This window comes from Tamandua tetradactyla, chromosome 21, assembly GCF_023851605.1.
Source record: "Tamandua tetradactyla isolate mTamTet1 chromosome 21, mTamTet1.pri, whole genome shotgun sequence".
Classification (NCBI taxonomy): domain Eukaryota; kingdom Metazoa; phylum Chordata; class Mammalia; order Pilosa; family Myrmecophagidae; genus Tamandua; species Tamandua tetradactyla.
Window position 1 is genome coordinate 1,752,500 of NC_135347.1, and position 26,279 is coordinate 1,778,778.

At 37.5% G+C, this 26,279-nt stretch overlaps 1 long non-coding RNA gene across 2 annotated transcripts in view; it reads left to right on the forward strand.

The window, feature by feature from the left end:
* LOC143665423 (uncharacterized) overlaps nucleotides 1-26,279 on the forward strand; it is a 125,330-nt gene that overhangs the window by 93,931 nt on the left and 5,120 nt on the right. For both annotated transcript variants that reach the window (XR_013166952.1, XR_013166953.1), the window contains exon 5: nucleotides 8,340-8,583. This is a non-coding gene — a long non-coding RNA (uncharacterized LOC143665423). The remainder of the gene's footprint in view (nucleotides 1-8,339; nucleotides 8,584-26,279) is intronic.

Below are 26,279 nucleotides of genomic sequence, written 5' to 3' on the forward strand. Positions count from 1 at the left end.
CACTCTCATTTTTTATTTTATTTGTTTGCCTCTTCTCTCTTTTTGTCATTGTCAGTGGTGCTAAGGGTTTGTCAAATATATTTATTCAATCTTTTCAAGGAACCAACTTTTGGTTTTATTGATCTTTTCTATTGTTTTGTTTTTGGTGTTGTTCTCAGCATCATTTATTTCTGCTGTAATCTTTGTTATTTCTTTCCTTCTGCTTACTTAGGGATTAGTTTGCTGTTCTTTCTCTAGTTTCCCCAGGTGTTCAGTTACATCTTGATTCTTGCTCTTTTTTCTTTTTTAATGTAGGTTGTTTAGGGCTATAAATTTCTCTCAGCCCTGTTTTCACTGCATCCCACAAGTTTTGATATGCTGTGTTCTCATTTTCATTCATCTTGAGATATTTACTGATTTCTCTTGCAGCCTCTTCTCTGACTTCTTAAGAGCATGTTGTTTAACTTCCATGAATTTGTGACTTTTCTGGTCTCTGGCTGTTATTGACTTCCATCTTCATTCAGTTATGATCAGAGAAAGTGCTTTGTAAAATTTCAGTCTTTTAAAACTTATTAAGACCTGTTTTGTGTCCCAGCATGTTGTCTATTCTGGAGCTTGTCCCATGAGCTATTGAGAAGAATATATATCTTGCTGTTTTGGGGTATAATGTTCCATACATTTCTGTCAGGTCTAGTTCACCTATCGTATTATTTAGGTTCTCAGCTTCCTTGTTGCTACTCTATTTAGATATTCTATCTATTGAGGAGAGTGATGTGTTAAAGTCTCCCCTATTATTATAGAGATGTCTGTTACTGCTTTCAGATTTGCCGTTGCTTGCCTCATGTACTTTGGGGCACCATGATTAATTGTATAGATATTTCTATTTCAGTAATTTAAATATATTCTACTAGTGCCTTCTTGCCTCCATGCTGTCTGATGAGAAATTGACACTTAGTCTTTGTTTACTTCCCTTTCATAATTGAATCACTTTTCTCTTGCTACTTTCAGAATTCTCTCTTCCTCTTTGGCATTTCATGGTCTGGTTAATATGTGTCTTGGAGTAGACCTGTTTGAATTTATTGTTTTGAAACATGTTGAGCTTCTTGGTTTTGCATATTTATATCTTTAATAAGAGTTGGGAAATTTGGGGCCATTATTTACTCAAATACTCTTTCTGTCCCTTTTCCCTTTTCTTCTTTTGGGACACTCTTGATGCATATAATTGTGTACTTCATGTTGTCCATTATTTCCCTAAGACCCTTTCAAATTGCTCCATTATTTTCTCCATCTTCTCTTTTGTCTGTTGCACTTGGATGCTCTGTCTTCCAGCTTGCTGATCCTTTCTTCTGCCTCTTCAAATCTGCTTTTGTGTGTCTCTAGCGCATTTTTAATTTCATCTATTGCATTTTTCATTTCTATAAGATCTGCTATTTTTCTTTGTATGCTTTCAAATTTTTCTCTGTGTTTACCTAGTATCTTCTTAATATCTTTTTTCTTTTTAGTCATATCCTTTTAAAATGTTTTAGATTTCTCGAACTTTTTAGTTAGGTCTTCCAAATTCTGTATCTCTTACAATTTTTAAATTTTAAATTCCTTTGACTGGGCCATGTATTCCCACATTTTAATATGTCAAGATTTTTTGCTGATATCTAGGCTTCCAGTTGTCTTGCTGGATTTATTCGGAAAGTCAGTTTCTCTCTCTTGTCTAGGATTTTGTTGTTGATTGGGCTTGTAGTAAGGCTCTTTTTTGATAGTTGGTTCATCAGTATTTTCCATTGAAAACAGGGCAAAGTAGCCATGCAGAAGGCATGGACCAGCTCCAAAGGGCCCCGAGGGAGAATTAGAAAAGACTACAAAAAGCCTTATTTTTGTTTTCCTTCTACATTACCAAACCGCACTTTCCAGCCTCTCAGCAGATGCATCTCTTTGGCCACCTATTCTCCTAAGCCGTTTGAAAGCAGGCTGTTTTGGCTCCATACCAGTTCTGTCTCTAAGGTGATTGAAACAGTGATGCCTGGTGTTGTCTGGTCAGGACGGGCTGAGATTGTGGGGTCCTGATTTCTAATTGCTGGACAATATATGGCTCATTTTTGGGGCTGTGTCCTCCTCTGTACTTCAGAGAGGACTCCCATGGCCATCTCAGTCCATAGCCATCCCCCTAGGTGAGGATTGGACTTCCCACCCATGCATGCCCCTTGAGGGTATGTGCTGGGCAGCAGGAGCCATGGACAGAAATACTCTGAGCATGGTTTCTCAGTCTCTTTGTCTTACACGTCTGTGGGTGGATATTGTACTGAACTTCCCTGGTCTCTGGATCCCTAAGACAGATGATCCAGAGAGTTTCTGTTTGGCCACTTGCTGCTTTGGGGAGAGAAATAGATTCTGTTCCTCTTTCCCCATACCTCCATTTTAGAAGCTCCTAGAACAAAAGTTTTTTTTTTTTTTTTTTTAAAGAGAGAGGGAGGAAAGGAAGGAAAGAAGGGAAGGAAAGACAGAGAGAAGGAAGGAAGGATGGAAGAAAGGGAAACATCTTTAAACATTTTCTTGTTTTATTGTATTTTGTTTGTTTGTTTGTTTTTTACATGGGCTGGGGCCGGGAATCGAACCGAGGTCCTCCGGCATGGCAGGCAAGCACTTTGCCCGCTGAGCCACCGCGGCCCGCCCAGAACAAAAGTTTTTAATGTGTCTATTTTGGTGTTGAAATTTACCAAGGGAAAACTACTCTTAAAAGAGAGGGCAGTTTGATGTCTAAAATCAAAAAGGTAAATTGCTTTTATCCCATAGGTGTCTTCAGAGGTGGGAAGTGAAAAATATTTTTAATTTCCAAGTGAATTTGGTGATCTGAACATGCTCATTGTACATCACTTTAAAATTATTAAAGTAGTTTGATTTAATAGAGTGAATCTTCTCAGTCTAAGAAGTACTTCACCTCGCACTGCAGAAGCTCAGATATTAGAACCTGTTCACTTCTAAGTTGAAGAGCTTATAAAAAATGTGAAGCACTCTAATAATTTTAAATTACTCTATAGTGCACATTTTCAGGTCTCTGATCACCTCCAAATTCAAGTGCTTATAAAACTGCTCCCATAATTTTAAATTGCTATGTGCACAGTGATTTAAAATTGTGAGAGTACTTCAAAGTTTTTTTAATAAGTGCTTTAATTTAGAAGCGAGTTGAGCAATACTCCAGTATACCTTCAAGAAATTATAAAGCAGATATAAAATTTTATCCTCTAGAAAGAAAATTATATTATGTATAAAAGGTTGTGGGTTTCGGAATGAATATATGTGCGGATGAACTTACCAAATGTCCAGGAACAATCAGTAAATGAAACGAGATAATATGGTTGTGGGGTGCTTGTTTTGTTTACTTTTCAGGGTTTACTGAAGTCTTCATTCCTGAAACTCTAACATATTTCAGTTCCTTCAAGATGAAAAACTTGGATTTGCAGGACCATATCATTCTCAGCATCTTTAAGAAGTCAGGAAAATTTTCTTGAAATTATTGGAAAGGATATTGATAAGCCTGAAGAATATACCTTAGAAAATCAAGAGAGAGAAAGACAGACATACACAGGCACAAACAGATTCTAATATTGATGGTTTATTGTTGCAGAGTTTTTTTTCCGCCAGTTTTTCTCTCTGAGTGAGTAAGATAGCTCATGTTAATTTTTGATTTTTCAAAGTAATTATGTCATGTTTTAGATTGTACTAGTTCAATTAAAGTTGTTGGTTTGCTTTCACTGCCAGAGTCTGTTTATAATTTCAGGCTAGAATTACCTCAGTGTTTTCCTGCCTGACACAATTTGTTTCTACTTCTCAAGTCTCTACAGACACTCATTTAAAATAAAAAAGAAACCTCCACAAAGATTTTGTTCTTAATGGGGAAATGGTGGGAGTGTGGAAGGAAAGACAGGAGTCTCTTTATTTTTCCTGAATCAATTCTGTGCAGTGACTAAGATGTCTTTTTCTTGCGGTTGTCAATGAAAGACCATCTCCTTAACTTCCCATCTTATTAGTCATGTGCATTGCCTTAAGATATGGCCCCAAAGATCAATACCCAGATTTCCATTCCATCTGCTTGGTCCGAGATAATTAGGCTCTTGACTCTGTTTTGTATATAATGAAGGAGGCAATGCAGGGCTAGGGGAAAAAAGACTATCTCCCCGTGGTAAATATACTGACATTTACAGACACCGACAGAGCACAATGTGGAGAAAGTAATGAGAAATTTGACTGCTTCCCTCTCTTTCTCCGCTTCCTGCTTTAGAGCTGCTGCATCCCACAGTGAATTACTAGCTACAAAGAGAAGGGACTGCTTAGGGACTGGCCATTGAGAGCATTTACAATTAGCTGAATTGATTAACCTTTACAAATGCTGTTACTTTATGAGGTGTTTTTCTCAGCCCTGGTGGAACAGTGCGCCTTATTGATTCGACAGACTCCTCTGCGGAAGCCCTGATTTGCCCGTGACTCCACCACTCATAGCGCCTGCCTTGGTAATCGCTTCTGCATATTCTTGGGAAGACTTAACCCGGAAGACTGACTGGCATTATATAAACGAGGCCCGCGTCTCCCTCTCGGAGAGGGGCACAGCCTGCAGAAACCAGATGTAGACCTGTGTTTCGGGGTCCCCGCATCCCGGCGTCCCGGCTTCCCGCATCCCAGCTTCCCTCATCCCCGCCCGGTGGCTGCAGACACAAAGGAGGCCAGGCTTTGTGCAGGCGTCTCTTGCATGCTCGGTTCGCTGCCTTATCCCAAATAAGTGGCCTGCAGGAGGAAAAGAGCTTTTGATTTAGATTTTCTTAAAATTGTGTGTGTGTATAAAGGCAGGATTTAGTGGAAAATTGTCTAAAAATAGAATCATAGTAGCTTTTTTTGTTTTTGAGATTATAGACTTTCTTTGAGTGCCACTTTGACTAGTGCTCGTAAAATCTATGACAAAAGGCAGATTCTTTGTAATCAGTTTCATTCAAAGCAGCTCTGTGCTCAGAAATAATAACTATCACCCAGAAATGGCTGCCTTCGTTCAGCCCTAGAAAATTCTATGAATACAAAGTAAATATCTTGTGGTTTTCCTTCCCCATTTGCTTTTCCTACCTTCTTTTCTTCTATCTCTCCTTTTCTCTTTGTTGTTCAAAGGGTTAAATTTTTGTGATCTAAACGATAAAAGGACTCGCAGCTTAAAATATTACAGAACAAACTTGACAACTGTCTCTTAAGAGACAATGTCTCTCAAATGCTTCCTGCTCCCAAGACTGGCCACATAATTTGTAGGGTCCAGTGCAAAATGAAAATGCAGGTCCCCTTGTTCATAAATTTTTAAGAATTGTTAAATAGTAACAGCAGAGCTTTAAGCTAGGACCCAACCTTTTAAATGAGAGGCTTTGTGTGACTGCACAGGCCGCATCCTCAAGAAGTCAGCTCTGCCCACACTTGAAAGCTGTTTGTGAAAAGATAGGGGGAGGCATGGGCCTCAGGAGATGGCATTTATTTTTTTCCCTCAATTTAAGTTTAAACTTTCCTAATGTTGATACCAGTTTATTCTGGGCTGAATTGCATGTGCCTGCTTATCACTTGAACGGCTACTTAGCTGCATCTGAACTGAAAGCACCGGGCTTGCTCAATTTCTTTTATCCTGCAAGGGGAACAAAAACCAGACCCCATCAGCTTGAAGCACTGTTCGTCATGCCAGAGTGTGAGATTAGAATGTTTGTCATTTTGTGCTTTCAATAGAGGCTAAAGAAAGTTTGTTTAGTTTTATGTGATTAAATGGAATATTTAGCTTGATGCACATGCAAATGTATGTGCATTTATTCTAAAATGTACACGTATTCAAATGCACAGGGATTTTCATCCATATAGAGCATACCAGAATTTAGTTTATGGCATTCCAAGACATGGGGGAACAATGATGGAACAAAGCCATTTTTCTTTATGAAGAATTGATGCATTTTTAAAGGAAAAAAATCAAAGAGCTGCTTTAACAAAGTCTGCAGCATTCACAGTATGATAAACAAATTAGAAAACAGCAGATGTAGCACAAATTAAGATGTATTTAGCACAGCAGCCCATCAGATGTGTGAACGTCTTTTGTAACTCAGCTTTGCAAGGTTGATGCATTGCACTTTCGACAGCTGATAATGAACCCTCCTGGCAATTAGAAGTGGAAATACTGAGAAGTCAAAATTTCGCTGTTCCCAGTGGGCCAAAAAAAAGGAAAAAAAATGTGTGAAACTTACTTCTTTACGTGCTTGCCAAACAAAGAGAATATTTCAATTTATCTGCTGGTGTGTTTGAATTTCTCTTGCCTTTAAAAAATTCCTGTTTCATTTTAATTACCATCTGATTCTAAAGTGTCATTAAATAAGTATGAAGTCTGTTGCAGTTATGCACATTTTATGGCCAATACGATGTCTTTCTTTTATGGGATACATTATTTAGTAATCTCACATTAAGACAATAACTTCAATCATTGTGTCTTCAAATGGCAATAAGCATTGTAATGGCTTTGCTGAGCTGCTTCGTGACTCTTATTGTGTTTTCCCTTTACTATTACAGCACTGCTTTCATTTTTATGCAGAGAGTGTGTTTTTCCTTCAAATGTATTTTCTGAGAGTGGGAGCTCCTTTGCAGTAGGGAACAAATCTTCAAAGTCCATCTAATAGACAAAATTCTACCTTAATCCAGTGTGCTGAGGCTAATGATGTACTGTTCATGTTTGCTCTTTTTTTTTTTTTTTGATCAATGTTTGATTCAAGCAAGCATATCTTTTCTTTCCAGGAGGACAAGGTGCTTGGTAGTGATTCTGTTGAGTCATCAATAGTCTGGCATCCTCTCAGTATGGTTCTTAACAAATGTAAGAAGTTTTTACGAGGATTCACAGGAGATACAAACACCATAAATATGTTAAAACAACAAGTAGGAAAAGAAAAACCAAACTGGTATAGTCTGCCTAGGAAAAGAAGATCTGACAGGTGATTTAAAATCTGACCTTCCCTTGTGAAAAATCTCAGATTGTTGCAAACTGTATCCTTAATCCCAGACACCCAAGCAGTATCCTCTTAATATCAGACCTTTGAAAGGTTAGAGGAGTGTGCGGGTGAACTGAGGTCACATTCAAATTTCTGTAAGAGAACAATATCAAAGTACATATGCTGGTTGGTCATATTATAAAGGCAGAGAACTGGATTCATTTCATAAGGCATCAATGTGACATACCAAAAAGCAGAGAGGATTAGAAATCATCATGTGACTGAAGCTAGGGGCCATAACCCAGCGGACTGCAGGCTGGGATAAGCCTGCTGATGGTTGCTGGTTCTGCTGGCCATGGGCGAGGAGCATTCCCACACAGCCACAGTTGTAGACCTGCCACCTCCACACAGCCCCGTGCTCTCCAAGTTTCCACCGTCTTCCCTCCTCCATTGCCTTCCTCCACACAGTCTGCAGCTCGCTGCTATTTATCATCTTACTTGTGCTATTGGTTTTCTAAGAGCCAAGGAACTTTTCTAACTCAACTGATTTCCTTATTTATGTGACTTGTCCAGCCCTTAGAGGCATTTTTGTTTATGTCCCCAGCTGTATTTAGAATCATTGATGAAATCAGAGAGGACTAATTAGGTGCTGCATTTTTCATACCTAACGTCCTATGATTCTGTTGTCCATTTCTGTTTGTATAAGCAGACATAAGGGAAAATGAATTAAGTAGAATGAGCAGAGACTTGGGGCTTGAGAAAGAAGTGCTAGAAGAAAAGGTGAAACATTGCATTCTATTTCCTGATAGAGATTTTAAGAGCTTTTTATCCTTAATATGATGAGTGATAATTCCTTATGTCTGTATAATGCTTTAGTACTTTTAAAAGTGCTGTCACATAAAAGAGCTTCTTTGAATCTCATTCCATGAGGCTCATTTTTAGAAAAGGACATGGGCGATAGGTGATAATCCCATCTTGGATGAACTTTATTGATTTGGAGATTAAATTGAGGGCCTTCTGGTGGTTTATTCTGGCTATGTAATTCTATTTTTCATGAGGGTAATGCCCTTTTTTAAAAAGAGTAGTAACTGCATTGCAAAGAAATGAGGTTATTAGAGCATTTTAGCTTCATACTACAATGATTAAGCCTAGGTTTTCCCTTATCATACCAACTTAATGGCAGGTGGTATTAGGCATTTCCAAGCTTATTCTGACTTAACTAAGAATAAGAATGTTTTCAATCTAAAACACACCATGAAGTTTGGAAATAGCTAGGAAGACAGGTAATTTCTATCAAGCTAGGTCTGAGATAAGCACCACCGCAAATGTAGAAGTCATTTGGCAGATTTCACATTTCCCCATTTCTATCTATGTTTGATTTTGCAGGAAGAACGAAGTCTGTTTGGGAATGATGGGAATCCACACCTGGTAGTGTGCTTCTCCAAAACAGCACATGCCTCACACTTTGGAAGCCTGGGCTTGCAGCCTTATCCTTTGTGTGATTTTTGCTGATTTATGAAAAAGGAGACCTATATCAGCAAAAGATCCTTCTGTGAATCTTGTGTGCATAGGGACAAATGGGTCCCTGGATGGACACATCAAATATCTTTCCCTCCTCCCCGCAATAGAGGTAAGTTCACATTCTTACAACTGTTGAAGGCAGTGTTTTACAGCTCTCCCGTAGTAGGAGTATTTGGTTACACAATCGCTAAAGTCCAATTCAGAATCAATATTCTATGATAATGTGAGTTACCAAGAAGAAGACAGTAGAGGTGGTGGACTACTAGACACAAGGGTAATCTGGAGCACAAGTGGGAGGTTGTGGGTTTTCTGGTTCCCTCTTCTGCTCTGGAAATGTTCATGCGTCTAATTGTCCAAGTCCTTTGGTCACTAACTTCCCAGTACTATGCCCCCTTGAATAAGCCCTTTCATTTAGGTCCTGGCCCATTTGCTTCTTCCACTAAATTGGGATGTGCCATTTCCCAAACCCTACTGCTAAACTAATAAGTAGCTTTTAAGTAGGTATGAAAGGATGACTTACTATAATGTCCTTGTGTTCTATTTACATTCTAATCTGGGACATTCATAGACACTGTACACAAATACATTATCTATCATTATCAGTAAGGATAGAATTACAAATACCAAATGGATTTGGGGAGAAATATTTTGGGAGCAGGGTCAGCAGTCTTTCTAAAATTCACATAAGATTGATGAAGACATTAAAACCATTGGATATCCCAAAAGACTGAGTGTTAATAATTTTAAAAACCACTTGTGGTTCTCCTAAGGCCTCATCGGTGCAGTTTTCTGGAGTGGGTCTTCTTAACAGAAAAACTAGGCTGCTTCGTTGATCATGAAGTCCTTGCAAAATATTAGCATTAAATAATTGTATCATTGGTAAAAATTTTCACCTCTTTTTGAGAATTCTTTGTTAAACTTTGGGGGATGAAGGAGAAAGTGATTCTTAGATGATTGGCTTTATAATGGTAGAATGTGATGTACTAAGTCACGGAATAATGAGTTGCAGGCAAAGAAACCCAAAGATGACAGGATGAGTGTCTTTAATCTGGACACTATAAAAGAAAATGCAGCATGCATGCTTCATGTCACAAATGCATTGTGTAGCACTGCATTACCTAAATATTCTTCACTTAGATGTGGGAATTACAGTTCTGGAGTACATTTTTGGAGTAAATTTTTTTGAAGATAAACATGTTTGTCCTGCTAAAAGCTGAACCTCATTTAATGCTCAAACTACAGCATTTGACCTTCATTTTCATGATATGTAATATTGGTAGTTATTAGCAGTTAACATTAGGTATGATAGCTTTTAAATTAGGGAAGATTGCTAGCCAAAATGTTCTGATTGCCTTTAATCAGGAAGCAAGGAAGAATCTCTCCAGGGCAAATGATGTACCTTTTTATGCTACTAAAAAGGGAAAATCAATCAAGCTTTTTTGTTGTTGTTTTGTTTTTGGTTTAGGCGTATTTTTTTCTCAATCACTTCTATTCTTTGGCATATCTGTGTACCAGTGCAGAATGTCCAGTAAAAGGAAACATAAAATACAGCTGCATTTTATTTGAAGCAAAAGAATCTCTAGACAAGAAATCATTTCCAGATAAAGTTCAAATATTATTGTTTCTTTGTTCAAATAGGTTATTTTCTGTTTCATGCCCAGTTCACTGTGTGTTTTTATCTCTTTGTTGAATATGTGACCTCTTGGCTATAGCAGGCATTTGATGTGTATTAAATGATTATAGAAGTGTGATGCCAGGTTGATAGACAGGCTTATAATAAAACAATGACATTTGAAGAGCAGATTTGGTACTAATAGTGCTGGAGCATGGCTGTCTTTCTAGAAATCCTGGGTTGATTAAAAATGAGAACATCGAGCTTTACCCTCTACAAACTATGGTAATTTTTAAAACAGATAATTATTTTCCTGCATGTCTAAAGATAGAGATTTCATTTCTAACATTAGCATATATTTTAATTTTTATAAAATTTTCATATCAATTGTTTTTTTTACTCATCCCCAGAGCTCTGTACATTGACTATCATTATCCCCATTTTATTGATGAAAACATGAAGCTCAGGAATATTATGTTCTTTGATCAACATCAAATACCTGGTAACTAATGAATCTGATACTCTAACATTACCTCCTAACTCCAAGCCCAGGTACCAGAAGATTAATTTCTTCTGGTTCTCTATTTTAGGAGTATTTTAATGCTATTATTCTTATATTGAAACCATGTTCTTCCTGCATGTGTCTCTCTAATACCTGTGAAGATCCCTGAAAATTTGAGTGTTCTTTTTTCACCCATACCCCCTTCTAAAGTTGTCTTTATCTTACTTTACAAAATGCAGACATGACCCTTATCCATTCTAAATCTTCCTACTTTCTATAGCCATTGGTAAAAAAACCTACTTCCCATCCCTAACAAAGAGACAGTTCTTAAATGTTTATTTTTGAGAAAAGACTTAAAACAGCAAAACAAAGAGTGATAAGTAACAGGCTATTGAAGGGGACAGGACCTTATTTCATTCAGATGCTAAACTCAAGTCAAAGAACCATGCTTACCCATATCTATTAGTGCATATCTCACTTTCTATCTGTCTGTCTGTCTATCCATATGCCCACTAATTCATCCATCCATCCATCCAGCTAAATCAACAGTTCCACCTTTTGTGAAACTATGTTTAAAGCATGTAAACAAAACACAAGTGTGCCAGAAATTACATTTTTGCAAGTAATTAACATTATGGAAAACTATTTAGTTATCAACTTAAAAGTGTTTGGAAGTAAACACTTTTCAAATGTATATGTAAGCACAAATGTATAAATAATCTTGTCCTAGATGATCTTCCATATTCTAATCAAAAGCTCCAAGCAACTTATTTCCCTATAGTAATCAAAGTCAATCACCCTCATTTTGGCTGCTCTTCTAGTAGCATTGGGATTATGAAATGACCAGGTGTCACTTTCACTTTTCAAATTTAGTGAGAAAATTCTCTTTAATTATTGACTCTTCAGACCAAGTGATGCTAGAGTTGAGGGGAACAAAAGCTTTAAGAGTGGGCCCTCAAGGATAATCAAGAATGATGTGTCTCTAGCTTCATCTCTTATTTTGAATCGATATATTTAGTTTTAGGAGAGATGACACCATAAAATGTCTCTGGTTCAAAATACACACTATTCTTTGAGGCACTGAACTTCTACCTTCCAAGGTGTTGTGCCTCAGTGGGATAGGCAGAATTCTAAGAGGGTCTCCAGGATTTCTACCCAAGGTGTTCACAACTGTTTAATCTCCTCTGCTTGGGGGTCTGTGAATCTGATGGGTGTCACTCCCCTGATTAGAGAGAGTGTCCTGCTGGGTTTGAAGAAGAAAAGGGCCTTCTTGTGGGATGGCCATGGCAGAGGACCTGAGTGTAGCCCTTTAGGAACTGAGAGTGACTCCCAGCTGACAGCTAAGGGCCTTGGACTTACAACCACAGAAACTGAATTCTGCCAACAACCGGTAAGCTTAGAAGTGGAACCTGAGACTCAGATGAGTTCATAGCCCTGAATGAAACCATGATTTCAGTCTGATGAAGGAAATATTTGTTATTGGGAGATAGAGGATCCAAAAAATCTTGATTCCTGATCCGTGGAAATTGTGAGGGAAATAAATGGGTGTGTTTTAATCCACTAAATTTGTGGTTATTTGTTATGTATCATTAAAACCCTACACATTCAGCCAGCCCTTACTTTCTTCAACAGTCCATTCCATTGTTCCAAAGGTCCAACTGATTGTGGACCATGGTAAGTTCTTTGTAATGTGACTGCCATTTTATAGACATTGTTGGGCAAAGCCAGGATATTTGGGAATGCAGATAACTGGAAAATGCACACATAAAAAGATATATATCTTAGTTTTGAGTTCCCCCAAAACCAACATTAAAACAGGGATTTGGGAACTACAAACAAGGGAGGGAAGAAGGAAGATGTGGTGGAAAGAAAAACCACCAAAGGATACATAAATAAAGAGGTCACTCCTATGGCAACTGAAAAACCTCTGAGGAATCAAGAATGACATCCAAATAATCTCAAATTTGGGAAGCTAAAGTATTTATCTACTGACTTCCATCATTCAAGGGTTGAGAATAGCCACTGAGGACATTAAATGCCCAACAATTTTGGGTTGCCTTGTGCTTGGACTGAACAATCTCCCATAACAAAAACTTCAGAGAGAGGAAAGACTCAAAGACAATGACTAACAGCATCTCAACAACTGTTCATTGTAGGTTTAAGTGAATGCAAAAGGGGACTGAAGACATATGGGGCATGACCTCATTGTATCTGCAGTAGTCCATCCTTGTACCACTCATTGGACCCATGGGACTCATTGGACACTGTGCTGGTTTGAAAGGATGTATGCCCCTAGAAAAGCCATGTTTTAATCAGCATCCCATTTCATAAAGGCAGAATAATCCCTATTCAATACTGTATATTTGAAACTGTCATCAGACCATCTCCCTGGAGATGTGATTGAATCAAGGGTGGTTGTTAAGCTGGATTAGGTGATGACATGTCTCCACCCATTTGGGTGGGTCTTGGTAAGTTTCTGGAGTCCAGAAACATTTTGGAGAAAGAAAGAAATTCAGAAAGAGCAAGGCAGAGCGACATAGCCATGAGAAACAGAGAATACCAGCCAGTGGCCTTTGGAGATGAAGAAGGAAATTGCCTCCCAGGGTGCTTCAGAAACAGGCAGCCAAGAGAATCAAGCAGATGATGCCATGTTTGCCATGTGCCCTTCCAGATGAGAAAGGAACTCTGACCGTATTCACCATGTGCCTTTCCAGATAAGAGAGAAACCCTGACTGTGTGCACCATGTGCCTTCTCACTTGAGAAAGAGAGACCCTGAACTTCACTGGCCTTCTTGAATCAAGCTATCTTTCCCTGGATGCCTTTGATGGGACACTTCTATAGACTTGCTTTAACTGGGACATTTTCTCGGCCTTAGAACTGTAAACTAGAAACTCATTAAATTCCTCTTTTTAAAAGCCATTCCATTTCTGGTATATTGTATCCTGGCAGCTAGCAAACTAGAACAGACACACTGCAATTTAGCTTTCAACTGAAACTTGTTTTGTCACCTGGTTTCCTTTGGCATTATCCATTTCAGAGTGCCCCACACTAAGTCCCTTCTATTACCAACACTTGAAGGTGATAGAAGACCATAATCTCTAGAAATCACTTAAAGTACAAAGTTTAGTGAAACAAGCTGCTGCAGCTTGTTCCAGGGAGATAATTGATATGCATAATTTCCTTCCACTGCCATCCAAACTGAATTCCCTTCACCCTCAGCCAGCACTTCTGTGGCCTTGATTGCTTTCCAGGTAGGTAAGCAAACGGCATGTAGATATCAAAGCCCATGGCTACCAAGCCTTTATAAACTATAGCTGCTGCAATCTCACATTTATTGTTATAACCAGGGTCTCCATACCAGTTTGAACAGCATGTGTATTGTGTGAAGTTCTCTACTGGGAGAATTTCGTCTCACTACTCTTGTTTAGTTTCACCTCTGGAGCATGGCTAAAATATGATGTTAGTTCAATTTTGGCTTGCATGAAAATTTTGAGTCAAGCTATCTATGAACCAAACACAAGGTTTCTCCCACAAGATCTTAACTGTGAAGTGAAGAAGATGGATTTGTGTAGCAGAGGAGCATGTTATAATATACTGGTCCATCTGCACCTTCTATATCGGCGTTGGATGCAATTCTAAATGTACTATTTCCATGGCACGTGGGGTTATTATTGCACTTGCTTGACCTTATAACATGGAGTAAAACAACACCCTGCTCATCTGTGTAACTCTGGTCAAAAAGGAACTTGAGAGTCCATGTTTACACAGTCTCTTTCAGAGTCTATAGTCTGTCAGGAACTACTATTCAAATGGCATTTCTCTGAACAGAGGATATGATCTTGCTCTTGAACCCTTAGAGTCTGTACTGTAATTCTCTTTTGGGACTCATCAGGTACAGTTCTCTCTAGCAATACCAGGGTCATTTGGTACAAGGGAACAGGCAGGTTGTATCATAGCATGAACCGTCTACTGACCACTCACGTGCTCTGGGTCCTCCAGCCTTCTGACTCTCCCTCATACAATGGTTTGCAGCAGTATTTCCAAGTGTGATATATTTTGCTATTTCAAACCTCTTTGCTATTGACAAATCTTTTTCTCAGTAGCAGGAGGTAAAAAATGTGACGATTTCTCCTTTACCTTAAAGGGGAGATTGCAACATACCCCAGGTTTTAGAGTCCCTGTGATTCCTGAATGAGGAAGTCCCCTGAGTCATTGCAGGGTATATCTCCCAACCTTTGTCTTCCCAGAACATTCAGTATTGATTTCCTGTTGATCAGTATTGATTAGCAGCACAATGTGATCAACAGTCGACTATAATGACATTTCTGCATAATATCAAGACTATTGAGTTATATTGTGGTAGAGAATATGAGAATTAACATAGCTTTGGGGAAAGACAGTGTTATTCATCCCATGTGAATATGAACTGCTTTGGCCTGTTTTTGTTAATGGGGATTTAAAAAAAATGCTTTTTCTGGATTAAGAGTTGTACATGAAATGATGGAGGCTGAGTTGTTCTGTCCTGATAAATTCATCACATTTGACACAGCAGCAGAACTGGGGATTCCTTTTGGTCAAATTTATGGAGGTCCACCATTACCTGCCATGATTCATCTCGATTTTGCAGGGGGTACATCCACGAAGTGAGCAATTATATGTTGGGAACCATCATACCTGCTTTCTTTAACTCTTTGATGATGGAACTAATTTCTGCAATTCCATTTAGTATATAGTACTGATTATTCTCTGGACTATTAAAGGGGGGGGTCAGTTTCAGTGGCTTCTATTTGTCCCCTCCTACAATAATGGGTCTTACTCCTCAGGCCAAGGAATTTACGTGATGGATCTGTCAGCTAAACCTTGGTAGCTCTGTGAGCTCATTCATCTGATCCACTGTGATTTAAAGCTCAGCCTACAACTCCACTTATCTTCTGGCCTCTTTAGGCTCTGTTTGTACCAGCATGGTCATCTTGACATTTTTTCCCGGTCAGCAGCGATGCCCACAAGTGGATGTGGGTGGCTTTGAGACAAATTGAGGGAATACTTCTCATACAAAGTTGAAGAAACATATCAGGTCCTCATCAGGGGAACCCAGCCCATCCTTTAATTAATTGCTTCTGTTTCTGAGGACTGGTTCACATTTTGGATAATGAGGGATCAGGAGGCTCCACTGCCAAAATAGACACCAACCTTCCATTCATCAACAGATGACTGTTGTCAGTTGTGTAAGTCAAATGTTGCTGCCTTCTGTGTTGCCCCTAGAGATGCCATGATCTCTGATCCATTGCCACCCATTCCAGACAAGGTTTCCTACTTGCCATTCTTTCTGTGTCTTATGATAACTACATTTATCTTTCTTCGGATGAGTAACTCCAACATCTGTCTTTTGATATTCCAAAATCCTAACATCTCCATAACACTCAGAATCACAGTTTCTTGACAGCATCTATTTCCATCAACCCTGATATATAGAGGACAGCTATCCCTAAGCTTCTCAGTGATGCTGGTGACTTCTCACTTTCTTTAGTGAAGGGAATGTTCTCTGGACTCTCCCAAATTTAATAGTCAGTAATTTTCGGGTCTCATGTAATAAATGTACCACGACATAAATATTACACATGACCTGCAAATCTTTGGGTGAATAAGGTATTTCTTCCCAAAGAAGGGACTTTCCTTCTCCATTCAATTATTGTGAGACCTGATTCAAAAGCAGTGAAGGAAGGTAAAGAGTAATCTTAAGGAGCCATTGGCTCCAGAAGAGGCCTGTGTGCAAACTCCACACTATTAGAAGTGTTTTCCCTCTAGCAAGAGGACACAGGTCACTTCTGCCAACACAGAGAGTTCAGGAACTTCTGGGAATTCAAAGTTTTCATATGTATCCACCAATATATACCCATCCCAGTTTTGGTTCAATTTCTTTCCTGTAAGAGCCCTGACTTGAACATAGAATATGTTCCACAGCTGTGTGTTCAGTGGTTTCTGTCTATATTGCCCTTATGCTAATAATCAAAGCCTGGCTTTGGTTTTATTTTTAACACAGCCTACCTTCTGATTGCAGGAAGCAAAGTTCTTTTTAAATGCCACCGTGAGGACTTCAAACTTTCTCAACATGTCCCAGTTTGACAGTTGGCTTACCTGAACCAGACATTCTCTTTCTTCACGGCTTCCAGGGCAGTTACAAAAGCCACTCACTGTCGTATTCCTTTATTAATCATTTTCCCCTTATTTTCCAATATGAGGGCTAGTGCATAAGCCAGTGCTTCTCCTTCCATCCGTATTGCATCCAATCTACCATAAGTGAGAGTTTTAGAAACTCGGTGGGTTGTAGCAGTTAGGGAATGAGAAGTACAGAAGAGGAGTTGGCAATGTGACTGCCAAGACAGATTCTGGATGGATGCAAGCACAATCCAAACATGGTCTGGGCCACCAAGAAGCTGGAAGAGGCAAGTAATAGATTCTCTCCTAAGAGCTTCAGAGGGAACACAGCACTCTGACACTTTGATTTTGGACTTCTGATTTCCAGGGCTGCGAGGAAGTAAATTTTTTTAAAGTCACTAAGTTTGAAGTAATTTGCTGTGGCAGCGATAGGAAATTAATATACCTAGTGTGTTTTATAGCTCCTCATTGTAATTGTCAACCATAGGCCATGTTTCTTTTAAGTCTAAGGAATATTGTGAGATACACAATAAGGGAAACCATCTCTTCAGGTGTTTATTGAAAAACTCTTTCTCTTTTCCATGGGGAAAAAATACTCATCCATAAAGGCTTTCTCCTCCCTTCTCAAGAAGTAATATTGAAACGGCACCACTCTTCTTGCGAGGGTCAGCCTGTGAGATTTTCCTGATGATCTTTTCTTCTCCTTAATTGTCAACCTCTTTTAAATCTTTTGAGAAAGGTTCTTTTTTTTTGCCCTAAGTTCCTGGAACTTCAATCAAAAAATAAAAGGAGAAACTAGAAAAAAGGACAGAGTGCCAGAAAGGAGTGGAGCAATAAACAGGAATTATAAAGCATGCAAGAACTTCACAGTACAGCAATTACTAAAAATATAAAAAGCTCTGTATTTTAAAATGAAAAATGAATGAATGAATAACCATAAGTCAAAAATAAATCACAATGGAAATTAAGAATTCATAAACCTGACTGACAATTAAGTATTACATATAAAACTTGCAGGATACAACTAAAATGATATTTAAGACTGATTTATATCTTTAAATGTTTATATTGGAAAAGAATAAAGGTGAAATTCAATGAGATTAGAGTTTAGGAACTTAGAAAAATGAAAAAAAAATTGAGAAAATACAAGAAATGAGTTAAAGAAAACAACCGAGTATCAATAAACTAAGAACGGAGTTATAGTGATGATGTCCAATTAGGATGTAAGTAACTTCTTGAAAAGACTAATAAAAAAGCAAGTCTCAATAAAATTGATAAATCAAAAAAAAACCACAATCACAAGAAAGAGGGTATAAATAAACTAGGTATGAAAAGGGGAACTGCATGATCCAGTGGATAGTAAAATGATAGATAATTCTACAAACAACTTTATTCCGATAAATTAAAACAAAAACAAATAATAAAATTTCTAGAAAAATACTTCAAGATTGACACAGGAATAGACAGTATAAATAAACTTATAATTATTAAAAAATTTAAACTGAAGGAAAATGCTCTGTAAGAAATACAAGAGCAGTTTTACAAGGTCATTCTGCCAAATATTCAAGGAACATGATTACAAATATAATTACAATCTTCGATAGTATAGAAAAAGCATAAACTTTAACTCATGCTCTGAGGCCAATATGTACTTGTGACCACACCAAAAAAATGACAGCACAAGAAAGGGAATTAAAAGACAAAGTCAGTAAATTTAATGATGAAAGTAGATGAAATCTGAAACAAAGTATTTGTAAATGTGTGTGTGTATGTGTGTGTGTGCAAACCAATATACAGCTATCAAGCTGGGCCTGTCACAGAAGTGCAAGCAGATTGACAAATTAAGGGTGAAAACAATATAGGATCATTTCAATAAATGCAGCATAAAATGCAACATCTATTTATGATCAAAATCCCTAGTAAACTAATAATGGAAGAAATCTTCATTATCCTGTAAAAATATATTTTCAAACTTTTTGCAACAAATAAATAGTGACAAGAGAAACAAGAAACAATATCCCCATTACTGCTTGTAAAGCAATCTTTGTTAACAGGGCAAAAAAGATCTAATTTAATGTTAATATGATTATTTGCATAAAAAACTCCAAAAGAATCTATAGATAAATTATTAGATACAAAGTTAATATAAAAAGTCAATTACATTTTAAATATAGCCATCTGTTAGAAGATATAAATATTCCCATGATGGTATTTAAAGAAAAAAACAAAGAAATAATCAGTAATTAGGACTTCATATATGACCATCATTTATAGAGAAAATTATGATCCTTTATAGAAAGAAATTTAATAAAACTGAAATAAATGAAGAGATATGCCATATTTATAGCTAAAAAGAACCAAATTACACTGCTGTTAATTCTTCCCAAAGTGATCCACAGATTCAATGCAATTACAATTACCCCACTGCGTGTGTGTGTGTGTGTGCGTGTGTGTGTGTAAATGTGATTCCAAAATGCATGTTGAAGAGGAAAGATGCAGGAGTAGATAAAATCCTCCTGAAGAAGAAAAAAGCAAAAGGAAAGTCTCTACCAGCTTTAAAGAGTTATTATAAAGCTATCATTATTGTTATTATTAATTGAGTATGATATTGGACAAGGATAGACAAATGACAAGTGGAAAATGATAGATGACCTAGAAAAAGTTCCCCATGCATATGGACACACAGACAAAAATACGATGCACGATAGAAGGTGTTTGCACATCGCTGAAGTGATGGGGAACTGAGTAATAAACAGAATGGAAAACTTTGCCTGTATGTAAAAAGTAAAGTTGGGTCCCTGTGTCACACTATTCTAAAACAGAATTAAAATGAATGGAGGAATTGTATCTGAAAGACACACTTTAAAAGTATTTAGGAGTGGCGGGCCGCGGTGGCTCAGCGGGCAAAGTGCTTGCCTGCTATGCCGGAGGACCTCGGTTCGATTCCTGGCCCCAGCCCATGTAACAAACAAACAAAAAAATAAAACAAGAAAATGTTTAAAGATGTTTCCCTTTCTTCCTCCCATCCTTCCTTCCTTCTCTCTGTCTTTCCTTTAAAAAAAAAAAAAAAAAAAAAAAAAAAAAAAGAAATGATTTATATCCACTAAGTATAGAAAAAGTTCTGTTCATCAAAAGAAGACACTGAAGTGAAAAACAAAGTGAAGACAGATATCTCTAACCAGGAGAATACATTTGTAACATGCTCTAAAACACATGTAAGAACCCTATAGAAACGTGTGAAATGTATGAATGAGTATTTCACAGAGACAGAGACCTGAACTATATGAAATGATTTTCAATCTCATTAGCAATTAGAAAGATTCAAATTTGGTACATACTGGATTAACAAAATAGGAATCCAACTAAGTGTTGGAAAAGATGTGGATGAGCTGGACAATATATACTGCTGGTGGGAGTGTAAATTGGCATAATCTCTATGGAAAATAATTTAGTGTCCTCTGGTATATTTGAACATTCATGTGTCCTACCACACAACAGGCTGGTAGGGGGTTGTGCCGGTTTGAAAGTATCATGTACCCCAGAAAAGCCATGTTTTAATCCTGATCCAATCTTGTGGAAGCAGCTGTTTTTTGTAATCTTGATTCAGTAGTGTAGGTCGGAAACTTGATTACATTTTCTGCACTGAGGTGTGACACACCCAATTGTGTCCATGACCTTTTGATTAGATGGAGAAGTCACTACCCATTCCAAGTGGGTCTTGAATAGATTACTAGAGTCTTTAAAAGGGGAAACATTTTGGAGAAAGAACAGAAGCCTCAGGGCCAACAGAAACTTTACAAAGCAGAGCTGACACAGATGTGGACTCATGGAGAACAAAAACATGGATATCTGGAGATGGTTGGAGCCCAGCAGATGTCACCATGAGATATTAAGCAAGCCAGAACCTGGAGAGAGCCAAGGGAAGCCAAGAGATGAAAACCAGCCCTGGAGAAGGAAAGTAAGGAACCCCCACAGGGAAAGAGGCTGAAAGCAACAGAGCCCAGGAGCAAGGAATCAGCAGATGCCAGCCACGTGCCTCCTCAGCTGACAGAGGTGTTCCTGACCTATCGACCTTCTTGAATGAAGGTAACCTCTTGGTGCCTTAATTTGGACCCTTTCACTTCCTTAGAACTGTAAATTGATAACTTATTAAATTCCCTTTTTAAAAAGCCATTCCAGTTGTTCTATCTCATTGCAGCAGCTTCCAAACTAACACAGGGTTTAACTGTAATAGAACGTCCCCAGTAAGCTGTGACATAGACAGCCCCAAATGGGCGACAAGTGTATTGGGACATTGATTCCCCACAGGCTTTGAGGAAGCTGAGTGGGGCGAGAGCCCTCATTTGCCTCTTGCCTGTAAGCGTTCTTGTGCTTTTACCGTATATTAGGTCAAACAAATGTGACATTTTCTTTTTGTGCAAGGAAACGTGTAAGTATTTCATAAGAGGAAATATTCATGGGTTGGAAAATAGAAAAATTGCATTTGCTGTTATGTACAGCATAAATAAGCTCTGCTATATGCAACACCATGGATAAATCTTAGAAACATAATGTTGAGTAGAAAGAGGAAGTCTCAGAAGCCTACATACATTTTGATACCTTTGACAAAACTGAAAACAAATAGCACTAAATAGTATATTGTTTAGGAAAACAGATGTTTGCAATAAAACTATAAAAAATGGAAGGGAATGCCAAGTATAAAACTCAGGAAGGTGATTTTGGGGGGCAGGGTAACATAAATGGGAGGGGTCGAGGGCACACAGGAATTGGAAATGTTCTAGATCTTAAGCACTTCTCTGACACTGGTCTTGTCAAGGTCGCCAAAGGGTCCATGTTGAGCGCCTCTGGTTCTCAGTCCCATCTGGCTCTATTTTTTGTCCCATGGCTTCCATGGTACCACACTTTCTTGGCTTTCCTCTCCACAAATTGATTTCTGCTCCTAATTCTTTGGCAGTCCTCTCATCTCAGATATCCTCCATCCCTTAACTATAGAGTGTCTTGGGACTTCCTAGTCTACTTTTCTTGCATTACATTTTTAATGTAAATGTAAATTTTGCAGAAAATGAGCTCCTCTTTAGAATTTTTGCACTAGATAAACACAGTCAAAATATTTTATCTCCATCAAGTCTTTTATTTCATATTACCTTTCAATGAGACTACCTAAATTCTCTATTTAAAATTGTAAATCTCGCTTCTCACCTTCACCTCCAGACCGTCCCATCATTCCCAACCTACTTTGATCTTTTTTCCTCTTAACATGTACTTAATACATTCACATATGCAGTATAATTTAATTATTCATCACACCTATTTTCTGTAAATTGTATAAGTTTCCAAAGCAGGACTTTTGTTGCTTTGTTGTTGTCATTTTGGGCTGTTTTGTGCACCAATGTGCTTAGAAAATTCCTGATATAGAGTAAATGCTCAGTAAGCAGTTGGTGAATGAATGAATCAATTTATGCCACGAGCCTATCAATAACCTGCTGAATGTTCATTTGAGGTGGTTTGGGAATTATTATTTTTTTCTCTGACATTTTTTAAAAGTTAAAAGCAAATTTAAATGAAACTTACAAAAAAGAATAAATTGAAGTATCTTGAGATTATGAAATAGAATTTAAAATTATAAGATAACTAGGGGAATGTCATGTTTAATAAGAAGAATCTTACATGGGAAACTTTTACGTGTGTATATACAGCAAATTGAAAAATTAAAACCACTACAAATACAGAAATTCTGACTATGGCTTATTATACAACTGAGATTTTTTAAAAGTGGGAAGGATGATTATTAGCACAGACTCAAAGATCCAATCAGAGAGAGAAGTAGGATGCTACACAATCATCATAAGAAATATTTTAAAACATGGATACCTTGCAGGGAAAAAGTACAAAAACAAGGAGATGAAAGCTCCTGTTATCTGTGTGTGAATGATGGAGTAACAAAGCCAGTGTGAGAGGTATAAAGTGGACAGGAAATTTTTCTCTATTTAAAGTCTATTCCTTTGAAAAATTCCCAGGCCATTTGTTGATGGGAGTATTAGAAGCCACATGGAGTTAACATCCTGGTACGTCCTGGTACAGTTCTCTGAGAGTCCAACCTAGCAAACTCTCATTATTCTCAGTCATTAATTTATTTTCCTTCATTTAAAACTTGTGTTTAAACGTATAAGCAATACCAGAATGTGTTTTCATTATGAAACATTCACATGAACAGACAAGAGTTCAAGTTAATTCCCATTTCCGGAATATTTTACAATGGTAATTGTTCTTTGTTACACTTTTTCTCTGTGTTTAAAGGAACTACATATAGACCTCCAAAATAAGTAATCAAGTTATGTTTTCAGAAATATCATCCTTTTCTGTATATTTCTCTATGACATGGTTTATTTACTCAACTCTTTGAAGATATTTCCATGTCAGTTTACTTAATTACTTCTAATTGCTACATTGCCTTTTATAGTATATTGTTTTTGGGTGATTTTATCTATTTCTATATTTCTGCAAATGTAGGTATTTTCAGTACTCCAGTATTGCAAATGGTGTTTCCATGAACATCCTTGAAACATGCCTCCTTCTGTAGTTTTCTAGGGAAAATACCAAGTAAAATTGCTGGGCCATAGAGTTCGTACATTTAAAATATTAAATGGATGCTGATGATTACTCCATTTTAAAAAAACAATTTAATAACCATCCTTTTTGAATGTAACCATTGTGATATATGACAGAGATGAGGTGACCATTGAAATAATATAGAGAAATGCACACTGAAATGTAAGATGAAATGATACTTCTTGAAAGAAGGCAGTGGAACCCATTTAGCTTCAAGAGAAATAGGATAGGATTTTTAGAAGTCTACAAACAAACTAAAGCTTCTATATTTGGGCATGATGACATTATAATAAGGAGGCTCTATTAGTTAACAATGACACTGGAGAAATTTATGCATGTATTTCTTTTTTTTTCCTCTAACAATTATTTACCGAGGATCAGCAGTGAATAAAAGATTAAAACCCTTGCCCTCTTGGAGCTTATATCTTAGTGAGGAGGCAGGTAATATAGTTCAGAAATATAGCAACAAGTACAATGGAGAAAAATAAAGCAGGAAAATGAGACAAGACAGTGGAGAAAGAATTGCTATTTTAATAGAATGATCAAGAAAGGTCTTGCTGATAAGATGGCATTTGAGCAGAGACCAGAAGGTAAGAGCTATGCAGATATCTAGGGACAGAGGGGACAGCAAGTCCAAGGGCCTCTGGCAGGAGCATTTTCAGCATATTCAAGAAACAGCAAAGAATGTATGGTTCTCATAGTGTGAGCAAGGGTTATATAGAAGGATAGGCAGTCTGGGCAATAGCAGGGGCCCCCATGTGTAGGGTTTAGGCAAGAGGGGTTGTTATCCCCATTTTAAAGGTGAGAAAACTGAGGCTCAAAGAAATTTGCCCAAGACCACATAGCTAACATATAGCAGAGGAAGTTAGAAGCCAGGTCTGCCTTTATCCCACCTCTTATGTTCTCAGCTACTATGTAATACTGTACTGGAAAGCAGTTAAGTGGGTTACATAGTATTCCTGTTCTTCTAGCAAGTTAGGTGCTTCATTGATTCAAATTATGTAGTCTTTGCACCTTTGTCTCAACCACAGAGAATTACAATGAAAGAATCCAAGTAGATCCCCAAGGATTACTGTATCAAGAGCTTTGCACATTTTTTTATGGTTCTTAATGGTTTGCTTTTTATAGACCCTTTGATGTTTTCCCACTGTTCACTCTTCTGTTTTCCTATTTTTTAAGATAGGTTATGCATGAACATGACAAATTCAAAGGTCAAAAGAGTATCCTATCTTGCAAGCTTTAAAATGTATTAGACTTATCCTTATATGCCAATTCCTTATGCAAACTAAAGGGGGCTGTGCCTTTTCTTTCTCTGAGAGATATAGATTTTCCTTCGTTTTTGGCTTACACATCTTTATTTCTTAAATACAAGCAAATATAAGAATATATGTCCTGTTTCTACTGCCTTTCTAATAAAGTATAGCAATCTATGTGCATTCTTGTGTACCTTGCACAATATGCTGGTTTGCCGAGATCTTTCTCTTGTCTCCACTCCTATTCGGGGTTCATCAAGGACAGGGGAACAAACCAGGGTAATGATGATCCTATGGGAAGTGAACATAATCTCCACATCATTTGGTCTGTACTTATCCAGGAAGTTCTCACTGTATATATCAATTAGAATATACTATTTTAAAGCTCTGTCCTTCTGTTTATTTACTCCATAATCTGTGAGCTCATTATTGGGAAGTAGTATAGATCATTTTTTTATATGGCTAAATACTTGAAGGATGCTAGATGCTCAATAAAGGTTTCATTGAATTCATTCATGCATGCTAGAGCAAATTTCAGACTCCTCCCACCCTGTTAATATTCCTAAGAGTTCTGGGCTATTTAAATCCCATGTCCAAACTTGTATCATAAAGCACAATAAGTTAACTTAGAGTTTTCATTCTTGTAGTTATTGGAATGCAAAGAACTTGCCCCTTGTGGAGTAAAAATTCATTTTCCCCTTACTGTGACTGATGAATTTCAAAATTAATGAATTCATTTATCTGCCATTTCTTTAAGAAAAATGAAATGTTAAAGTAAAAGGCTGTTCTTTTAGTGTGTATCTTACTTGTCTCCATATGTCTTTCTTCTCTTCTTTAGAAGAGTTATCACAACTTATGTTTTTTTAGATGTAATTTTTTTGAGATGTATTCATATACTACACAATCCATACAAAGTTTAAAATCAGTGGCTCACAGTATCATCACATAGTTAGGCATTCATCACCATTATCATTGTTAGAACATTTGCGTTAGTCTAGAAAAAGAAATAAAAAGAAAAATGGAAACCCCAAACATCCATGACTTTTACCCCTTCCCTCTTGTTGATCATTAGTATTGCATTCAACCAATTTTACGACCTACAATAGAGGTAGGTTAATGAAGACAGTGTAGTATTGTCAGACATGGACATATATATATAAATCAGTGGAACAGAACAACACATCTAAAACATTTGCCCATACAAACGTGGGCAACTGACTATTTTTCTGCAATATATTTGCACAATCATACCAAAGACCAGGGCCACTGGATGACAGTTGAACACTTCAGGAATTTCCTTCTGGCTAGTCTAAAACACTAGACACTGAAGAGAAAAATGGGTCAGTGGTCACAGTCATGTGTTAAATTCTAATTTCCCAGTTACATCGCCTCTCTCTCATTTGTTGTCTTTCTCAATCTTCAGGGATATCTGGGCAATGGCCATTTTAACTTCTTCATCCTGGAAATGGGTGTCCACCTTATGGAGTAGAGGAATGGACCTGGTTGATGTTCTTGGGGTCTCTGGTACCTCTGGGTTTCAGGGTTTATCTGGTACAGAATCAATCTAGAGGGCTTAAGTTTCTGAAAAAATAAACTTACTAAGAAAACTTTTATAGAGCCGTAGATAGAGCCCAGGGCACTCCATGGGGTTTTCAGGAACACTGTCGGTTGG